Genomic DNA, 21,391 nt, shown 5'->3' with positions numbered 1-21,391 from the left:
AATTTCACGACATTCCATTTGCGTTAAAGAACGCACGCTATTATTAGCAATAGTTTAACAAGAAAAAATACAGGCTATCCCAATGTAAAGAAACCCATCAGCTTTGTTTATAATAGAATATCATCAACACAACATCTTTACTAAATGCGTTTATAGGAACAAAGCATACAAAAGAACCTGAACAAAGCAAATCCAATCCCTCCGATCTCAGAAGTTACGAAAACTCACTTTCTAAGTTATCTATGTATATACATATGAAACCATATATGTAATGCATAACAGAAGCTTCGAAAAGTCAAACGTAATGGAAAATCGCCCTCCTCCTTTCAATCATATATGCAATGGACATAAAAAATCTCAAGAAACCAAACCTATCTTTCTTTCAGAGAAATCATAGAAATGAAACGATAAAATAATAAAAAATGAATTAAAAAGCTGGCCTTCAAATCCTTCACAAAATACCCAGTCATACTGCAGTTCTCTTACAAAGTTAAAACCACAAATTAAATAAATAAGTAGAAACAACGAATAGATCTACATACACACGAAAAAATACACAAACACCAAGAAAATAAAAGATTATTTCTTAAATAAATGGAATAAACACCATACCAAACATTTCGCATAATTATCCTAAGAAAATACCATTGTAAAACAAATGAAACGCTAGTCTTATTTCATAAGAAATAAACAAATACAACATCTATAGAAAGAGTTAAGTATAATAATAATAATAATAATAATAATAATAATAATAATAATAATAATAATAATAATAATAATAAACTGTAACAATAATTTCAGCACTAACAAAATAAATGAATATTTGTGCAAAATAAAACATTCACACATCCCTATTTCTTGGTGCAAACAAAAAATACATCATTCAAAAACGTACTCACACGACAATTAACCTCACTTACATTCTTTCTCCATACACACCCACCCAAATGACACTGCAAAGTTTAGCACCCCCTTTTTCTCCATTCCAAATTTAAGTTTCAAAGCTGACCATAACCCCTCAATACTATTTGTACAACATCCTGTTTAATAATCCTTAAAATTAACTTTATGATTAATGATAATATGCCTCAAACCATCGTCATCCAAACGTCCTTAACACGCCCATATATCGGAATATATAAAACTACTTTTAAGGATTTTTTTATTCCATTCAACAAAGTCGATATATTCCTTCTTTCAACAAATTAAAAAAATTCCGCCCCTTCCTATAAACTTGAACAACTCCACCAAACAGCCATACATTCTAACAGTATCCCTCTGCGATACATACTTAACCTTTCCAAAACAAGTTTCATCCAAGACTACAATTTTATCTTCCATTAACAAAGTTCTTAACAAAACCTAATAAATCAACTACAGTCTTAGCATCCACACTCATCTCTCAGAAACATCTATTCGCTCTTTGACACCCACAATGAATTGAAGCTAAATTGTTAGTATCAACAGCTTATTCCGACTGAACTAGTGTTTTAGTGTAATATTTTAAATCGTTTCATAACTTTTACGGTACACTGGTGTTTCAAAGCCAGTCCTTAATGTACGGCGAAATAATGTGTTATGAATATCTGATATTTCAAATATTCTAAAGCATCTTCTAAAAGCTTCCAGTATGGAGACTACAGCTCTAAAAAAGATCTTTATATTTATTTCGTTGTAACTGAAGGTTTAATTATAAAATGTTGGTTAATGTAATTTAATATTTTGTTTCTCAATAATTTTAATTTTTACATCTTCCTTAATTGTGAAACAATGCTTGTTCATAACTGAATATGTCTTCGGTATGGCGAAAACATTGGTAAATTGAGCTTGTGTAATAGAAGGTAAGTCATTTGACGGAAACTGTTTGCACCAATAGGCACATGGTGCAAAATAAAAGTTATCACTGAGAATTTTAGCTGCCTTGTCCGATTGCTCTCGAATCTGCCTTGGAATCCGTGCAACTGTAGTGGTTTTGAGGCTGTAACACAGTTCAAAATTCTATGTTAGTGCAGTACACACTTTAATATACTGAGAATGACTATTTATTTACGTTAGTAATTGTTAATTTCAAATTCACTTTCTTAAGACATCACATAGAGTACGGTACATTTCAGATACAAATTTCTTAATATCAATAACGATGTAATTGAGATTTGATATCAATAACCATGGATGTATCTATTAGTAAGTACCAACATCAGAAAAAAATAAAGTTACATATCCAGTATTATTGTCCTTGGATATAATTGCATGATTTAAATGACTACTCAGGGTGTACTCACCTCTGTCACTATCAGTCCGGAGGATATAAATTATCTTAGAAGCGGAAATGTTCAACCAATAGAATAGCTCGACGAGCTTCTTCATCTTGCTAACAGTTGCTTGGTTGGGGACACTTCCAATAACTAATTAGAACAGAAGATGGATATAAACGCTTTAATTCCTTAAACTAATCGCTATTAGAAAGCATATTATTTTTGCATATAAAATGACATAAGCTTTATTTTATCATAGTACTGTATTTAATTTTAATTATGTTTTATTTAACGACGCTCGCAACTGCAGAGGTTATATCAGCGTCGCTGGATGTGCCGGAATTTTGTCCCGCAGGAGTTCTTTTACATGCCAGTAAATCTACTGACATGAGCCTGTCGCATTTAAGCACACTTAAATGCCATCGACCTGGCCCGGGATCGAACCCGCAACCTTGGGCATAGAAGGCCAGCGCTATACCAACTCGCCAACCAGGTCGACTAGTACTGCATTAATCCTAGTGTAATTAAAATAATATCAGCAATAAATACCCCTGAATTTGTTAATTTTGGATTCTGAAAGTAATAGTTGTGTAGATTTTGTTTAAATATCTGGGAACAATTCTGTTAGAGTGGAAATTATAGAACTTTGCAGATTAAAAGAGGCTATAGAATGAATTGAAATAAATAAAAACCTATCATACGTTTCGTTACCTCGAGAAGAATAAAGAAGTGTACATTATTGTGGATCTATAAGGCTTTTGATAGAGTGGATTGGACTGAACTCGTGGAGATCCTGAAGAAAACTCGTGTTGATTGCAAACAGAGAAATCAGTTTTGTAAGGTATTTGATGTTACCTAATACAAAGTCCCTTTTCTGCTTTTATTTTCGAATGACCCCAAAACTCTCGAAGTCTATGGCCCTCATTAACCAAGGTATCGTTCAAATAATTAAACTTAGCGTCTTTTCGCTTATATTCATGAATCTTTAAATAATATCTTCTACACACAAAATTGTTAATAAATTTTCGTCAGACTTTTCAATATTTTTTCTGTCACTTTTACAGTAGGTACATTTTTCTGAAGGGCCTTTTTTCTTGCAGTTGAGATTTTTAACATAAATATTTATTTCGTGCATTTTAACAGCTGAAAGAAGACATCTTAACTCCAGAAGTTAATTTTATTAAAACTTTTATGGACATGTTTAAAAAATAATTTTAATCACATTGAGAAACATTTTTCTACTAAATCAGTAAATTATATATTCTGCATTGAAGGTTTCAGAGCATTTACATTTCACATGGAAGAACTACAGTATAATACAGTCTCATTAAGGTATACACAGACTCGGGGGTAAGAGTGAAAATCCAGATTTCTTCCTTAACGTCTTTTAAACTTTGGCGACATGGTTCTTGGAAGTAAACTAAGGAGTTTATTTAATTCGAACTTTAAAATTAAATTTGGTAGACGAAAGGCACATTTTTTGGAAAAAAAAAATTAATACAATTTTGGACCGAACTAACTCCATTAGGAATTGACCTAAGGTAAAACTTCTTCCGCCAAAATGATCCCCTAAATTTGGAGAATGTTAAAATACTAAAATTATTTATCTTGAACCATTCAAAATGTATGCCACATTATGTAAGCTCTTTAGAAAAAAAAATCATATTTTTATATTTTTGGGATAAAGTAATTACAATAGATTGAAAGTAATTTCAGTTTACAACATAGCCACATGTTTAAGCTTCAATTTGGTACCTCAATTAAGATTTTTTTTTTCAATTGGAAGTCTACTTTTTGTTTGCCGGAAGGGTAATAAAGTCGAAAAATGTGACATTGAAGATGGCGTAGGGTATAGAAAGTATAGTGCGCTTAAATTACAAATGCCTAAATAATTATGAAATTATTGAGATATATATTATTTTAATGTACCGAAGTACATATGATATTTCCATGCAGATATTCTGTGTCATCATAGGATGAAAGAGTAATGGAACGGAGAAAAACTCTCTCCGGCGCCGGGATTTTAACCCGGGTTTTCAGCTCTACGTGCTGATTCTTAGTGGATAAAGCATCAGCACGTAGAACTGAAAACCTGGGTTCAAATCCCGGCACCGGAGAGAGTTTTTCACCGTTCCATTACTCTTTCATCCTATTATTGGGATAATTTTGGTAAAAGTTACATATTTTTTAAAGCTAGAAGAAATGAATGGGTCAAAAATATTATTTACCAACATTTTTAAGAAATCTGACATTCCTGGAGTCAATGTATACTTTAAAAGTACCTTAAATACTTTTCGAGTTATTAGGTATACGCTGTACGGCTGAACAAAATACGTCACAATTTTCATAATTAAGAAAAGTAACCAATATTAAAAAAAATTAAAGTGCTTAGTGATGTAAAGGCAGTGCACCTATATTAAGCATGCCAATTTTTATTTCGAAAATATAGAATCTGAGAAAAAATGTTGAAATAAGTAGCTATATAAATACAGGGACATAATTTCATTTTTACTTCAATTTTTACTGTACCTAAGTTTTTGAATATACTTCACTCCCACCCTTTCTACTAATGAAGTTCAACCGCCCTCCACACAGATCCAAGACCGCATATACAGTCATAGTAGCCTTACCGTCACAGTACGTTCCAAAAATATGTTCGCGTTTTCCAATGACAAAAGAGCTTTCAATATTGAATCATTTTCACACAGGTAGTGTCGTCCATTTACCTACGTCGCATTCCGGTTTTCCCCACCAGCTTCTATTCGCCTGTCTGTAAAAGCTAGTGACTGGCTGTCTTAGCTCTTTTCTGAGAACATTAATTTCGGTTAGGAATTGGACATCTACGTAATATTATACCCATACAATTGTTTAAAATAACTTAAATAAAAGGGCCTCGTTAAGTAATTAACTGTCACGTGATTTCCCTCCTTTCTACGATCCTGCGACATAACCACTTGGACGGACAGTAGATAGCATGTCTGAGTAATATTGTCTTTTCGGATCGAGCAGAAGTGAAGATTGAATTTACATTATGTAAGGTACTCTTTTACATATTAGGTACAGAATTATTTCAACATGAGTTACTAGTACGAAGAACGAAACTGGTAATTGGAATTACACACATTAGAACTGAAGCCTGTATCGAAATGAACGGCCATCATTTTGAAAAATGTGTTTAAATATCCGTATGATTATTTTTAAATTTAACTTCATTCTCTATAGTGTACGCTAATGTGCTATAGACAGTATAATATACACTGCATAATGAATACTTCGGTATGGACAGCTCAGTTCGTGAGTAAAAACACTCATTGTTAATACTGTAATGTATTCCGATTAAACAAAACCTAATGAAAATTATCAAACTCAAATGGGTGATATTTCCTAGTTTATGTAAATGGATGAACTATTTTTGTTCCCTCCTATACATAGTAAAGTGATTTGTTTGTATATTACGTCATCGAACTCCAGTCGTGGAAGGGGGTAGCAACCGTTGATCCAAAGGTATAGCCAGGTTAATATCAAAAATGTTGGTAAAAGTAAAATGATGTCCCTGTATAATAAAGTCATACTAGCGGAAGTTCTACCTCCCCTTAACTGAAACCACCCGTAAGTTATACAACGAACCAACAATGGAACCACCCGGTACTTCGTGCAAAGAAGAAATAAAATTTTTATGTGGATCGTGGCCCTAAACTTTTCCCCCAATCTTTAGCCTCACTGAATTCTGGCTTGTATTTATGAATATCTGAAAGCTCGGTTTCATTACCGCTACAACGTGGTGTAATTCATTCTCAAATATATCGGTATGGATACAACAAAAAATATTGTGCGACTGTTTGCTTCAAAAATCTCATTCACAACTGCGGTGCTCGAAGTTAGAATTGATTCCGAGTGGGAGAGAAAAAAAATGATGCGATTTATTTCCGCGGTTCACAATACCACTGGTCTAGTTCTCCAAGGAAATGAAAGGATGTTGCTCGACAGCAGACAGAAACCATTTCACCGTTCGTAACACAAACGGCGTCACCAGGAAGCGCGCACAAAATGTAACACGGAACACTGGCTTCAATTTACACAATCACGTAGATATTACGACTCGGTGGAATAGAAGGGATCTATATGAATGGGAATCAAAATATACAAAACAATATTGCGGTTTCATATTTGTGTTAAAGTGGGCAAATACACAGTTACACAGTTGAAAATCTGATTGCGAATTAGTGAAAATGTTCTATCTCATTAAACATTTATATTAAGTGCATTTGAAAGCTTGAACATGTAACGTTTAGAAGTTAAATTCCCACATACAATAAAATGCATTAATTGCAATATTCTGTTTTATGTTATGTTAAGGTTCTGTACACAAAATACGGCAATATTGAGCACTCAGTACGTTTGAAGTATTCGGAACAGTTGACTAACAAAATTACTGACAAAAGAGCAGCGCCGGTGAGACCGTCGAAAGAGGAAATTAACCGATTTATATGGGTGAGAGAGGAGGGGGTTATGACGACCTAGCAGTTCGAAAATTCATGTGGAACACTTGCTTTTCGAGGCATGAGGCAAGCGTCTTGTCATTGGGTGTAGTTATGCTGGCGTAAAGGAAGGGGGTGGGAAGAATAAACAAAGCAAGCAAACAAGAAAGCGGGAGCATTAGTTGTGAACTTTTAATACAGCTGTGTGATTTGCAACGAAAGAAGCAAGCAGTAGCGTTAAACTTATTCAACTGCTCCTATAAATCCTCGACACTCACCTGGGGTCTTTCCTGACCCCACACAAACTTTTATTAATATCTACAGCCACATACGCATAAACGTTCCAGTAACCTAGATATGCTATCCTTGGTTGTTTTAATTCCTTTACAATTAATATTTTTATTTCATAATTATACATGTATTTTTTCCATGTTTACTGCTTGGGTTCATAGATGGCCCCAACTATACAATACATCTTTATTTTCTAGTTAGAATTATTTTGCAGTGATAGTGTTTTGCTGTAAGCAAAGTTACGTTAAGATCTAGATTTAGATTTATTTAATAATAGGGGAGACTGTTGTACCTTTAAACACTTTTCAGATTTTATTTTATTTTTTTTAATTTTAGGAAATGATATTTTTTAAATTAAAAAATACTTTAAATAATTATTGAAGATTCCTTTACAACTACGTGTACATATTTTCCTGTTCTACACATCTATTAAGGCTGGAAAAAATAAAATGTAATATGTTCAAAGGTACAACAGGTTCATGTACCTTAGAACATAACCTCTTGTAAGTTGGAACAAGTGTATTATAGGTGGGAATATAGTTTTAAGAACTGACAATCATATTTAAAATGTATTTGCAATCATAAACCATAGCAGGCTTCTCTGATTTAGACTTTATTTCCTGGACGAACAAGAATTGCTTCAACAGCTTTCTTCAAGGCATCCAGATCAATTGGGGGGGCCTCTTAATTCCAGACTTACTTCGTGACATGATCTTAAAATAAAAGAAAGACAAAAACCAATAGTATTATGTACTCTGGAACATGTTCCATGGTACAAGATGTTTTGTGTTCAAAGGTACAAGAGGGTGCACGTTTAAACATACATGGCTCCCAAAATTAGAGTCGAATAAATCATGGAAATTAAAATATGTTATTACTCACCAGATGATACGGAACACATTGTACTTAATGGATGGTAATAAGTACAATCGGGTTTTATGTTAGATAACATATATCATTGAATGAAATGTTTACTTTTGGTACTAAACAAGATTCTTTTGTTCACAGAACTCACATTTTGCAATAAATCAAACCAAATCTACGATCAGATCTACTTAGTGGCTTTCCCTACAATCTACTTCAGTTTGAGTCCTCTAGGTAGTAGCAAAAAATAAAAAACAAGAAATGTTCAAAGGTACACTATGCTAAAGGTACAACAGTCTCCCCTAACATATACATAAGAACGTTACATTAGAGTACCCCGAAAGAGCAAAGCTCGCGTTCGGGGACAGTCCCGTTACATAAATATACATACTTTGCAGACAAAATACTTAAGAAAAAAAGTCACATAAAGATGACAATAAAATTAGTAACAATAATACTAGTATTAACCGAGTGAAAAAAGAGACGATGTTGAGATTGGTGGATTAATATTAAATTATTATTAGTAGTATAATTAGTACAGGTCATGTTGATATAGTAACCAAGATAAGATAGAAAAAATATACTTAGGATAGAAATAAACTTGTTTTACAATACATGGTACATAATATAATACAGGGAAGTCTGTCATATAAAATTTTTAATTCTGGATCTGAAAATGTCGTTGCTTAAAGTAGTCAATTCTGGATGAAATTTTATTATCGAATTATATAGACGTGGACCATAATTTGTACTGTGTAGTAAAGCAGCAGATGTGAAACATTTAGGTTCAATTAAATTAAGAATTTCATTTCGTCTTGTATTATGATCATGTGGCTGAGCTACAAATTTCATTCTATTTTTATGATAGAATTTCATTAAAGAGTATTTATAAATTTGGTCAATTCTAAAAACATTCAATTCGGAATGGTTCAAATTAGTTGGATAATACAGTCGCCTTTGCAAACAAATTTTGATTATACGTTTTTGCAACATAATTAGAGGAAGAAGAGAAAGTGAACATTTACTTTCAAAAGTGAATAAATGAAACAAATATAGCACAAACTGCCATGCAGGCTATGGGTAAAATGTCTGTTCAAAAGTAATTATGTGTATTTTTAAAATTAGATTCTTGTTCTTTCTACTGCAGCAGGTGATGAAACTAAATTAATAAATTGTCTAAACATAATTAATACTTGATGTAATAATTTCCTTTTTTGTGCTGTATTTCAAGAAAAATGAATGTGTTCTCTAATAATTGAAAAATTAAAAATACAAATACAAAATAATCTGCTAATAAACTAATTAAATTAATTAATTACCTACAAAATTACTGGCAAATTTGGAAGTCTCGTGTAAAGAGAATACTTCAATCTAGAATTTCACGTCAAATGTTGAATTATCGTCCTGTGGGCAAGAGATCCTTGGGCAGACCATTAAAAATTTAGCAAGAGACCGTAACAAGCTAATAGGCCCAATACATGGAAGGATTATTACTGTTATTATTATTACTGTTATATTATTATCATCATTACCTTCAATATTATTACTGTTATGGTGATAATTTCCTTCCACGTTAATGTGAAATGACGCCACTTCACCCTTTAGCATTCAATGCCATGTCTTGGAGATACAGCATCATAAACGGATTTTGATTGCCTCTCAACAGATCCCTAGGCGACCAGAAATTCTCTAACGAACACGAGCTTCTCTAACGAACTTAATACTATAGAAATGATTGAACATCAAATGCAGTAGTAGGTCACTTGGGATAGCAATAACAATGAAGATTCTTACCTTCGTACTTGTTTGTTTTTGGGGCCTACATATATTCCTCTAAATGTCCTTTACTTATTTTCATGAATTATAACAGTGTGCTATCACAGTCTAGTACATACAGTCGCAAAGCTCAATATGTAGTAAATAAGCAACATTAGATAGTTGCTCACCACTAGGATCGCTAATATCGCCTCATTACAGGCAATGCAATATAGAACCGTCAGTCTGTTGTTTCTAGCACCCTCAAAACTCAAGCTTCGTGACTATACAGTAGACTGTGGTGCTATCAATATCGATAAGCATTTTTATTGTCGAGTAGTTTTGAGAAATGTTAGTTCAAAATTAACTGAAACACCATAATATTAACTGTATGTATCTAATGCCTACCCACTCCACTTGCGTGAGTCTGGTTCCGCATATTGCTGATAGATGGCAGGACACCCATTTTCAAGTTGCACACCACTGCGGCGGGCCACGCTGTACATCAGGCATGTCAATTGATGCCCACAAGAGCAAGCGCGCGCTTTAGAGCCCAGGAGAGCCTGAGCGCTTTACAGCGTAAAGGAAAGAGACAGACGAAAGAGGTGGTATATGCCGCTTGATCGAGCTATATTCAGGGATGGCCAGCACTGATTCAATAGATAAAGGGAAGAGAACTTATTAAAACTGTATCCATGTTAATTTTTAGATTTGCCTGAGAAGTATAAGTGCATTATAAGAATGTAAGTTTTAATTTTAATACTCATTTTTCACAAGTTTAATTTTTTTTATTCAAAAGAAATATTTTTTAAACTTTTCGTATAGAAAAGTGAAATTTACAGGTATAGGCCTATTTATTTAGTAGCCTTACAGAATGTTTTCGTAAATCTAACATACCGTATATACGTATTACTGGAGATAGTGTATTGAAAATTTTGAAAATATTCGCATGGAAATTGTTTGTAAGGAAATGAATTAACAAAGCAACTACTGTTACATCATAAGCAAAAGATACGTGCCCATATGTTGTAAAAATGTCAGCTCTATAGCTTCAGCAGATAAAATAATGTAATATTCTGATGATAGGAAGTTCTCACAAATATCACCTTAAAAGCATAATGCGATAAGTGTTTTGTTATGTAATATTAGTTACACTTAAAACAAATACAGTACCTAGGTAACTTTGCTTTGTACTATAATATTGTTATGATTAGTTTATTGATTACTTTTGTGTGCCTAAAGATACCATCAATATAAATTCCAACTTATCATGTCATACTCAATCTCTTTCTTTGGAATATCGCTTTCCTTATGAATGATGTGTTTCATCCACTTAATACAGTATAATATTATACTACTATGGAATTTAAGTCAATATTCCTTCTTAACTCTCTGTTATGTTATTAAAATTTAAAACACAAGTGCAATATTAAGAAATCAGTGTTAGTACTTTTGTTTTACAGACAATATAGATAATATTAAACAGAAAGAAGCCATATAAAAATAACGACATAAAATTTCACGTTCCGTTTGAAGTTTGTGCACCACTGTTTTCTTAATCCAACAGGTTGCTTATTCATATACACAACCCTTCCTCTTTCCATACTTAGCGCTTGCTGCTCGTGCACGACGTCAAGGTCAGAAAAATGCTCTTGCTTTAACATCACTGCTGTACATTATGTGTATCTGAAGAGTTATGTCGTGTACTAGGGTGAGTCCACGTGTAAGTGTCCGTGGAAATGTAGTGTAGAGACTAGGCGAGGATGTTGAGGGAGGGAGAAGGGGAAACCCCGTGCCGGCAAGTAGCCTATTCCTGTCCAATAGCACGAAGTGGGCCGCCAGGCTTAACGTCCCCATCCGACAGACGAATCACTATCAACAGTGTCATACAGCAAGTCTTCTCTTCATATTCACTGCGGAGAGATTTGGAATTTAACCCAAGCATATTGGTGCACAATTTAGTGATTAAAGTTTGTGCACCGCCACCTCTCCTAGTTCCGATGTAGAAATTTTACATGAAAATTTCTGACCCCGCCGGGAATCGAGCCCGCGCCGGCAGTCTAAAAGCAGACGCTCTGCCACAGAGCTAACTCGACGGACACCCGTAATATTGATTATTTCTTATTGGAAACCTCAAGTAATATCCTAAGTATTGACATAATAGTCTCATTAAAGTATTAATTTCAAGTCAGGCACATTTCTAAACACATACAAAATAGAGTCGAAGTACCCAACAAAAGACAACTGTGTTCAGTAGTCCTAAGTTTGTCAGAGAACCAGACACTTTCCGTATTGGAAGGTGAAATTCGTACTGAATCTTCAAAGTTAAGGCCCGTAACACACTTGCAGAGTTTTCGCCAGCGAGAAATGTGTTCGGAGAAAATTAAAAAAATTGATAACATGGATTCAAATGGACGTCCACACACTGGAAGAGATTCTCGCTCGAGGCAAAAACCTCGCGCGAGTTTCTCGCTGGAATCGGTAGCTCAGCGAATTTTTTCGACACATTTATCAAAGATATGTGACATTTATATTCTTTATGACGATTGAATGTAGAAAAAGATATCACAGGTGGCGATGAATTGTATTTTTTTTATTTGAAAATGAGGAAAGATGGCTGATAATTGCAGTCGGAAACTTATCGAACTTGTACGATGTCACCCATAGGCCTATTTATATGATACACGGGATGAAAATTGTATCATAAAACACAAAAAAATTGATAACATGGATTCAAATGGACGTCCACACACTGGAAGAGATTCTCGCTCGGGGCAAAAACCTCGTGCGAGTTTCTCGCTGGAATTGGTAGCTCAGCGAATTTTCTTGACACATTATTTATCAAAGATGTTTGACATTTATACTCTGACGATTGAATGTAGAAAAAAGATATCACAGGTGGCGATGACTTGTATCGTTTTTATTTGAAAATGAGGAAAGATGGCTGATAATTGCAGTCAGAAACTTATCGAACTTGTACGATGTCACCCGTAGGCCTATTTATACTATACACGGGATGAAAATTTTATTATAAAACACGAAACTTAAAGAAGAAATCTGGAGACAAATATCAGATTATCTGAAAATAAATAGGGCTATATTTTATTTTGACGAGATTTAACAGTATTGATTATTGAACCTGAAATAACGCCTAAACGTATCTTCTTTCAAATCGAAACCAGTGTCCAAAACTTGCCCTTATTTTTGTAAGATACAATGTGATTTTCAGATATTTCTGGCTTTAATTTTGGGCCTACTTCTTTTCATGAACAAAACATGTTCATGTAACTCCATTTCCTCATCATCTGAATACTCAGATTCAACATAGCGTTCGTACGTAATTTGTAAAGTACGACAATATACTTACAGGTTATATATTTAAGTAAGACATACGTAAATACATAACCTATAATATTTCCCCCAACGAGTCATTACTATAATCAGAAAAATGCTTTCTGCATGAAGGCAGTGCATATATGATCATAGCGAGGTGTGATCTGTGATAGCGAGTATTCGTCAAGTGTGTGGAGGAAGGCTCTTCGCCTCTTTCTCGCAACACATTTCTCGCTAGCGAAAACTCTTCAAGTGTGTTACGGGCCTAAATCACGCTGAACAGTCGTTAATACACTAAGGGCTGAGTGCATCAACATCGATTAATTTCAGCCATTACGCAACGACTGTAAACTTTTACTGGCGTTATATTTGCAAATGGGTGCACCAACATTGACCAGTTTTATCTAACAGGCGTCTGCTGGCAGTCATTAATCAGATCCGATCAGTTGATTATATCCCGCTAATGCGCAACAACCATATCGACTGCCTTTTGTTTTAGATTCTTACGATGGACGGGAGAAACATAGGCTACTACCACAGTCTAGTATATACAGTCGCGAAGCTCAATACGTAGTAAATATGCAAACATTACATAGTTGCTCACCACTAGGATCGCTAATATCGCCTCATTACAGGCAATGCAAAATAGTAAGGTCACAGTCTATTGTTTCTAGCACCCTCAAAACTCAAGCTTCGTGACTGTATATAGTATAGATAGATAGCTTTATTGATATTGTTCACAAAAGTACAAAACTTAATAATTTAACAAAAGATCTATATACAAATGTAGTTCTACATAATAAATATACAATTTCCTAAACTAATTAATCTATCGCAAATCTCAATAATTTATTGGTTCAAACTTGCACTTACGTCTTGTTTTAGTGCATGTTTAAACCAATCGTGATAACCATTAAGACTTAAAACCTTAATTATTTGCCCCTTTCCAAAAATCTAATTGTAATATTTAGGTCTTATTTTACATAATAATTTATTATTCCAATTAGATGATCAGATGTCGACATACTGTAAGTCATGAACCTGAAATAGCTGAATCGGTACATTCCATATGTAGGTTAATCTTTCTTTCTTACAATATTTTCATGTCAGCAGAAACGTTTGCGTAACTTCTACGAAGACTACCGCATGCCTGCTTAAAAACAAGCTTGACAAATTGCTTACATAATCAACCTCAATTTAGTTTCATCATTATGTCGCATGTACTCATTATCGATTCATTTCTATTATGATTTCTATTATGATCTAATAAATTTATTATAATTGCATTCTTATTGAAATTAAAATATATTAGTTAACCAATTTATAAAGTCAAATTTTCTTCTGAACTTTTACTAATTAATATAAGTATCGGAATACCTTAATAACTACCTTAGTTCTCTATTTTCAATTTTTTTTTATTATTATTTAAAAAAAAAACCTTGACGTAATTCTATCTTATTTTCAAAACCTGTCTTCTTACCTTATTTAATTAATAATAAGTTTTTCTGATTTTAGGAAAATTTAATCTTTGCTGATGCCTATCTCTTAGTAGGTAGTTTCGTCCAGTATCTATAGTTTTGATTGAATCTACTTTATTTCTGTTAGAGTTTCTATTTGTCATTTTACCTCTTATTAACTGTTCGTCACCTGCTTCTACTTCATCGGTCGGTATCGCACAGCTCCTCCAAATTGTAGCACTTCCGACTGTATATAGTAGACTGTGCTATTACCTAGAGAACATACAGCCGATAAAACTGTATTTCCCGCGGTTTGAATTCGATATTTTATTGGAGTTGGTACAAAAAATACAAAGATATCATAGACAATAAAATGGATTGTGTGGACATGGCAGGAAGTGAAAGAATAATTTAATTCCAGTCCAGGTATATTCAGGTAGTCTTAAATTATTTGAATGCAGTACGAAACAAATGATATTTTTGTCTGTGGTTCAAAACACCACAACAAAGACTTCAGAAGCAGTTTCAACTTTGAAGTCGGGCGCTCGACGTGCCGTTCCGTGTTTTGTGTTCATCGATTTAGTGCTTAGGGCTATTTGTTTAGTATTAATTTAATTAACTCGTTTTATGGTGCAAGGTTTTCGCTTTTCACTTAGCGATCTATTAAGGTATTATTAATATTACGGTATTGTTATGAAGAGGTCCGTCACTAATTCCAAATCACAGTTTTTTCAGAAGAAGAAATTAATATATCACATTAACATCACATTTTCAGTTGATATACTTGTATCCCACAGCTGGGGGGATCATTATGCTAACCACACGATACCCCCGTTCTTGTTGGATGTTCGTTCACCTCTGCTGAGGCATGTAAATGTCAGGCCAACAGCCGGCTGATTGGCTCTGGCCTTTTGGGCTGTCGTGCCACATTGTTATTATTATTATTATTATTATTATTATTATTATTATGCATTAATATTCTTAAAAATAAACACAGATGAGTAAATAATAGTACATTATGCAACGGGCCTATAATGATAGTAATTAAGAAGCGAGTATGGATGACTATGAAACGAGCGCAAGCGAGTTTCATAATTTTCATACGAGCTTCTTAATTAGCATTATAGGCGAGTTTCATACGACTTTTTATGCTCGACCATATTTCTAACTTGAAATTATTCAGATGTATACATTTTATTTGTATCTGACAAGATCGGAAGTGACCTTGTTCTAGATCGTGTATTGTGAGAAGTGCGCAGACGTGAAAGTATTGATTTTTTCCGAGGAACAATAATATCATTGACCTTGATGTAATCCCGTTAAGGGAACGCATAGGTGAAATTACTAAATCTTACAGTTTTCATTTTTTTTTGTCAAAGACCAAGGACACTGGAATAAAATTATGTGACACGTTTCGTTATTAAGATGAAATAAATGGCTGGAATTTTTTTCAACGTGATTTTCTTTAATTTTCGACGTGTGGATCCATTTATATATTAATTTAATATATTAATATATAATTAAATTAATATATAAATGGTTCCACACGTCGAAAATTAAAGAAAATCACGTTGAAAAAATTCCTGCCCTTTATTGCATCTTAATAAGGAAACGTGTCACATAATTTTATTCTGATGTCCTTGGTCTTTGAGAAAAAAAATGAAAACTAAGATTTAGTAATTTCACCTATGCGTTCCCTTAAACTTGATATAACCTTGATTATTGAATTCGACGTTGAAAAACGAGATTAAAAATTGAATTTATTTGAATATTATTTACAATTAACGCTAATTATTATAGTAACAGAACATGACCTTCTGCGACAGTATTGGATTTCCAGCCTCCGTGACTTTTCGCTAATTCTCTTACGATTGCATATCCGAGAATAATCGATACTTGCGGTTTTATAATGGTACAAAGCTGACTTGTCATTGGCTGAACACCTGTAAGATGAGTTGTCATTGGCTGAACACCTGTACTTTAATGAGTAGATGTACTTTAATGACATGCATTAAAGGACTGCTACCAGGTGTATAATTACTATATTTCGGCAAGGTCGAGCATAAAATTTATTAATGACTATAACACTTCATTACAACCAAGGAACATAAACTTTCTGTTAAATGTATAGGACTGGACAGCTTATAGCATATTGACCTTGAGAGAAAACGCAAAAGCTACGTCAAATGCAACTACTCACACAACCATGTTGTAAATCATCAGATCTAAACAAGTCGCTTTGTTCCTTATGAAGCAAATGCCTTGTAGGGATAGACTTAAAAGCATTTTCGAGTTTATAGTCAGTGCCATTTGAATCAAGAACTTAAAACCGAAAGATCTCTGACGAAATTACAACGTTGCTCTGTTGAAAATTGCTCCTGCCTGTTCATTTCCTTCTGCAATGTTATCGTCCAGCGCTGGCTTAGCAGTGGGGAAGTTAGCCGTCGTGGCTTAATATCCTCAACGGAAGCGAGTTTGTCGTTTTGTCTACGAATGCTCACACTTCCTCAGACACAGAGCTGTTATTGATTTTGATTTCATGTCCTACAAAATACAGACTTTCTATAGGTTTGTTCGCTACTGAATAGTGCTAATGTATTCGTAATTAGTGATATGTATGGCACGGTAGTGATTCGAAATAATTCAATTCAAAATTAGTCTAAAATTTCAATATTGGTGTACTGTACATACAGGGCCATTCAGGACCTCTGCAACAAACTAGGGATGTATAGATCTCGCAATGAGGATAATTTTTCCTAAAACAACCCAAGTTCTCCGATGCATCTTGTAGGAGCTACGCGACATCGAAGAAAGACAGGTTTTAGTGACATTTACAGTTAATTACTAAATGAATTATTCATTTACTTCAAGTAGCCTTGCGGATAGGTCACAAGTCTCCTGTCATTTTGCTGCCCCATTTGATTGGAGCGCTCCTCGCAACACGCTTCCGCTGCTCATGGAAAATGTACCCTTCACGATGTGAGGGGATATGTGATTCAACATAACGTCCCAACGAACTTCATCCTGGTTGTACGAGCACATCTGAACAACATCTAAGGGGAACAATTGATAGGGAATGCCGGACCTATTGCGTGGCCAGCGTGATCACCAGACTTCACGCCCTTAATTTTTTTCTTTCGGGACATGTAAAGTAATACACCACTCGAATTGACACCAGAGAGAAACCGACTATGGGAGTATTAGCTGTTTATAAATTCTGCTACAACGGTGTAATGAATGTAATCAGGTTCAGGGTAGACACTTTGAACACTTGTAACTTGTCAGCAAACATATTTGAAAAATATGTAATTTCGTAATTGTCAATGTCACTAAAACCTGTGTTTCGATGTCGCTTACCTCCTAAACAAGGCATCGGAAAAAATGTTATGTTTTGTTTAATCTAACGACGCTAGCAACTGCCGAGGTTATATCAGGGTCGCCGGTGTGCAGGAATTTTGTCCCGCAGGAGTTCTTTTACATGCCAGTAAGTCTACTGACATGGGCCTGTCGCATTTAAGCACACTTAGATGCCATCTACCTGTCCCGGGATCGAAACCGCAACCTCGGGCATAGAAGGCCAGCACTATACCAACTGCGTCAACCAGGCCGACAACAGGGGAAAAACCTGACGAGTCACGTTTTACAGTTTTTAGAGGACAGTTAGTTAAAAGTTTCAAGAACCATTATATTGTTTTGTCTTTGGATTATAGTTTTTCAAATTTCTTTGGAATAATGAGGTGGTTATTCCATATAGTTAAACTACACATGTGCACTACCTGAGATATTACACATCTAAAACAGAAAATCGATAATTTTGGACTTTCCAAGTTTTTCCTCTGTGGTCTTCATATATTAATTTGCAACGTGTCTCGAAATTCATATCGCGAACTGAAGAAGGCTTAAGTAGTTCCTTCAGTCAAATGCTGATTTTAATGACAGAAGACTACTTTCCTTATCAGCAGATGACGGCTCTTCTCAGCATTGCTAATGACTAGACAGTGGATGCGGGATGACTTAAGGAAAGTGGAGTTGTTTCGTATCGGAGTATATGGCACGTGCCGCGTCGTTCGTCTTTTGTGTACCTGGCGATTACAGCAGCGTACATAACGAAGGAACCCCGATCCACATTGCAACACAATGTGTGCAGTTGTGTTATCCTGCTCAAGTATTTAGTACGAGTTGAATAGTGTAGTGCTCATCCATTCATAATGTCGAAGTCAAAACTTCAAATTCGCTTAGAAATACGAATTGCAATTAAGAAGTATGAGAGTGACTTTTATGTATTAACGAAGACAATATCGTGTGTAATGTATGTAAAATTAAAATAAAAACCAGAACAACTCAGGCTATAGAGAAACTTTGGAACAGTACATCGCACAGGAAATGCGTTGAAATGAAATCTGAGGAATCATCATCATCATCATTTAGTTGTGTGGGTCTAAACAACACGTGCAACATGATGCTCAGTGCAAATATTCCTCTAAAGAAATTGAGTGATCCCCATTTTAGAGTTATTCTTCAGAAATTCTCTCTGTACAAAAACTGTTTAAGCGATAGGCGAAGACGATTCAGCTTCGACAACTTACGAGAATATATCGTCGTTTACTGCAACGCTGGTAATTGCATCAATGATGACGAGGACTGAACTTGCAAGGTATGTGCTACACTACTACGGTACGTTATTTTTCTTTTCCTTCCGACTGTACGGAGATACAGTAGCATGTAGATGTCGTCTGTTTACGTCTAAAACCTGTTGAGCCAATGGTCTGAATAAAAAAAATGTAACATATAGTAAATGTGCACCTACATTCAACGATAAGTCATCCCGCCGTCACCACCGTCTACTAATGATGCACCCTACCACAGAAGGGTTAACGAAACAACCATTGTATCGACGCACTACGATGTTCAAACGTTGCACTAGACACAGTCAAATGATATTTGACTAAAATCAGACTAGACGTCAATTCATAGAAAAAGAAACTCAATGACTAAAATTTATAAACAGGTTGCATGTGGGAGCAGAATCTTACTTCTATTCCTTCATATCAAACTAATGTGACAAACTGTGGTACAATTATTCACAAGAAATTCTCTCCATTGTGTATATTTAATGAATGTGAATTGAATGTTCTAGATAGCTGTGCAGAACTTCCACGAAGAACTTGAAATTCTCAATATTAGTAATAATTAAAGTATCTCCACATATTTTAACAAATGCTAAGTTAAGAATAAATGCGATTTTGGTCCAAATTATTTACTCCAAAAACCGCATGCAACTAACAAAATTATTTTTGCCTGTTACAGATATCTCGGCATGTTCTGTGCTTTTTATGCCAGAGAGAAAATCCGAAACAGGTACAATATAGAGCAGAATTGTTGCTTTTAAACACGCATTTTATTACAATTGAGGATATTCAGTGTAATACTATTTCCTGAAACTAGAATTAATTCTACTTTTACGAATTTCACGATTGATTTGAGCAATTTGTTCTCCCTAACATGTCTACTTTTACTTATTTTTCGCACTTGTTGCATTCAATGTTCGAATTATAGAGCGGCTAATAACGTCTCGGTTATACGCTAGGTATTACTAAATTTAATTTTCTCTACCTCTGTAATGTATAACGTATAACGAAGTATTATATTAATTTTGTTATTTACTTTACCATCTCTTTCTAAAATATTTCACCAGCAACTTAAATAGTTTCTTGAAATTAAAAGCACGCGATTACAACAGCGTTTAATGATAAAACATGGGACGAAATTACCTAAAAAAATCAAATTACCCAAAAGGAATCTACAGCATGTGAAAACGTACGTACCAATCTCGAAAGTAAACACGTTCTGGTGGTGAGGAATGGGGAATTCCTACGATGGTTACATGAAGATTTATGGAAAATATTACAATATTTACTAGAAAATAAATCAAGATTCTGCTGCCTGTATTTCATCTCATATGCGAGAAGTCTTCTAAAAAAATCACCTGTTATTGCAAAATTTATAAAATTAAATTAAAGAATACACCAGTCAGATATCTTGTATGAACACACAAACGTCACTATTTTCACATTTTCGATCCACACCACAAACATTACTAAGTAACCTTTTTAAGAGACAGTTAAAATATTTTCGCAAAAGACTTGCAAGGTAATTTTCAACAAAGGTTATGTTTAGCAAGTTCACTATCAAAGAGAGTAACACATTCTGAACAATTCAATCTTCGAAAAGAAACAAAGGAACACCAAGGCAACATTTAAATGTAAAAAGGCAATATACGTCAGAATATCATATTACATAACCTACACAAAAATGTACGAGAATAATTTTGTGAACAGAGAAATTGAGAATGTTAAATGTCCATCTAACAATTTGAGTTTATGTTAAATTCGTACGTTTCAATGCCTACGAGGGCAAAAAATATATATTTTTTCGTGTATTTCATCAGTTTTATTAGGAATAAAATTTTGTTTGGCATTTACGTATATAAATCTGCCAAATAGCGGCTTTAATTTAGAAACCAGGCAACACTCGTGAACGATATCTGATGTACACATACACGCATGCAGCTCGTACTGACCTGTTGCTGTGCTGGAACGCGTCTTCCCACGACGGATGCACAACCAGAGTAACTAACCTACCAGTTGCGCGCCTTGGGCCAGGGAGAGAACACAACCTCGCAACGCGCAGACTCAATCTACTTCCCGACCGCACACGGAGTCTTCAAACTTTTGACGACACATCAATCGAGGAATGTCATTCTTCTTCATAAAAATTGATACACTGTCACAAGAAAAGTTATTACGTAGAAAATATTTAATTCACATCCATAGAACTTAAGGCTGTAAGGTTTCGAATATACATATGCCTATCTCAGGGTTACCAACGAGAGAAAAATATGTAACATTACTGGGAATGGAGTAAGAATAATTTGGATTACCATACTGATTACTGG

The 21,391-nt window shown here is 34.4% G+C and overlaps 1 long non-coding RNA gene across 1 annotated transcript; it reads right to left on the bottom strand.

The window, feature by feature from the left end:
* Nucleotides 1-824: 824 nt before the first annotated feature.
* LOC138707519 (uncharacterized) lies at nt 825-21,102 on the bottom strand. The gene is made up of 3 exons (XR_011334252.1): nt 21,017-21,102; nt 2,286-2,408; nt 825-1,981 (listed from the first exon to the last, which is right to left on the bottom strand). It is a non-coding gene; the product is annotated as an uncharacterized lncRNA (long non-coding RNA).
* Nucleotides 21,103-21,391: the final 289 nt, after the last annotated feature.

The sequence above is a fragment of the Periplaneta americana genome, chromosome 10 (assembly GCF_040183065.1).
Source record: "Periplaneta americana isolate PAMFEO1 chromosome 10, P.americana_PAMFEO1_priV1, whole genome shotgun sequence".
Lineage (NCBI taxonomy): Eukaryota > Metazoa > Arthropoda > Insecta > Blattodea > Blattidae > Periplaneta > Periplaneta americana.
Note: the sequence above shows the minus strand (reverse complement) of the source record. Positions and strands in the feature narration are given on the sequence as shown.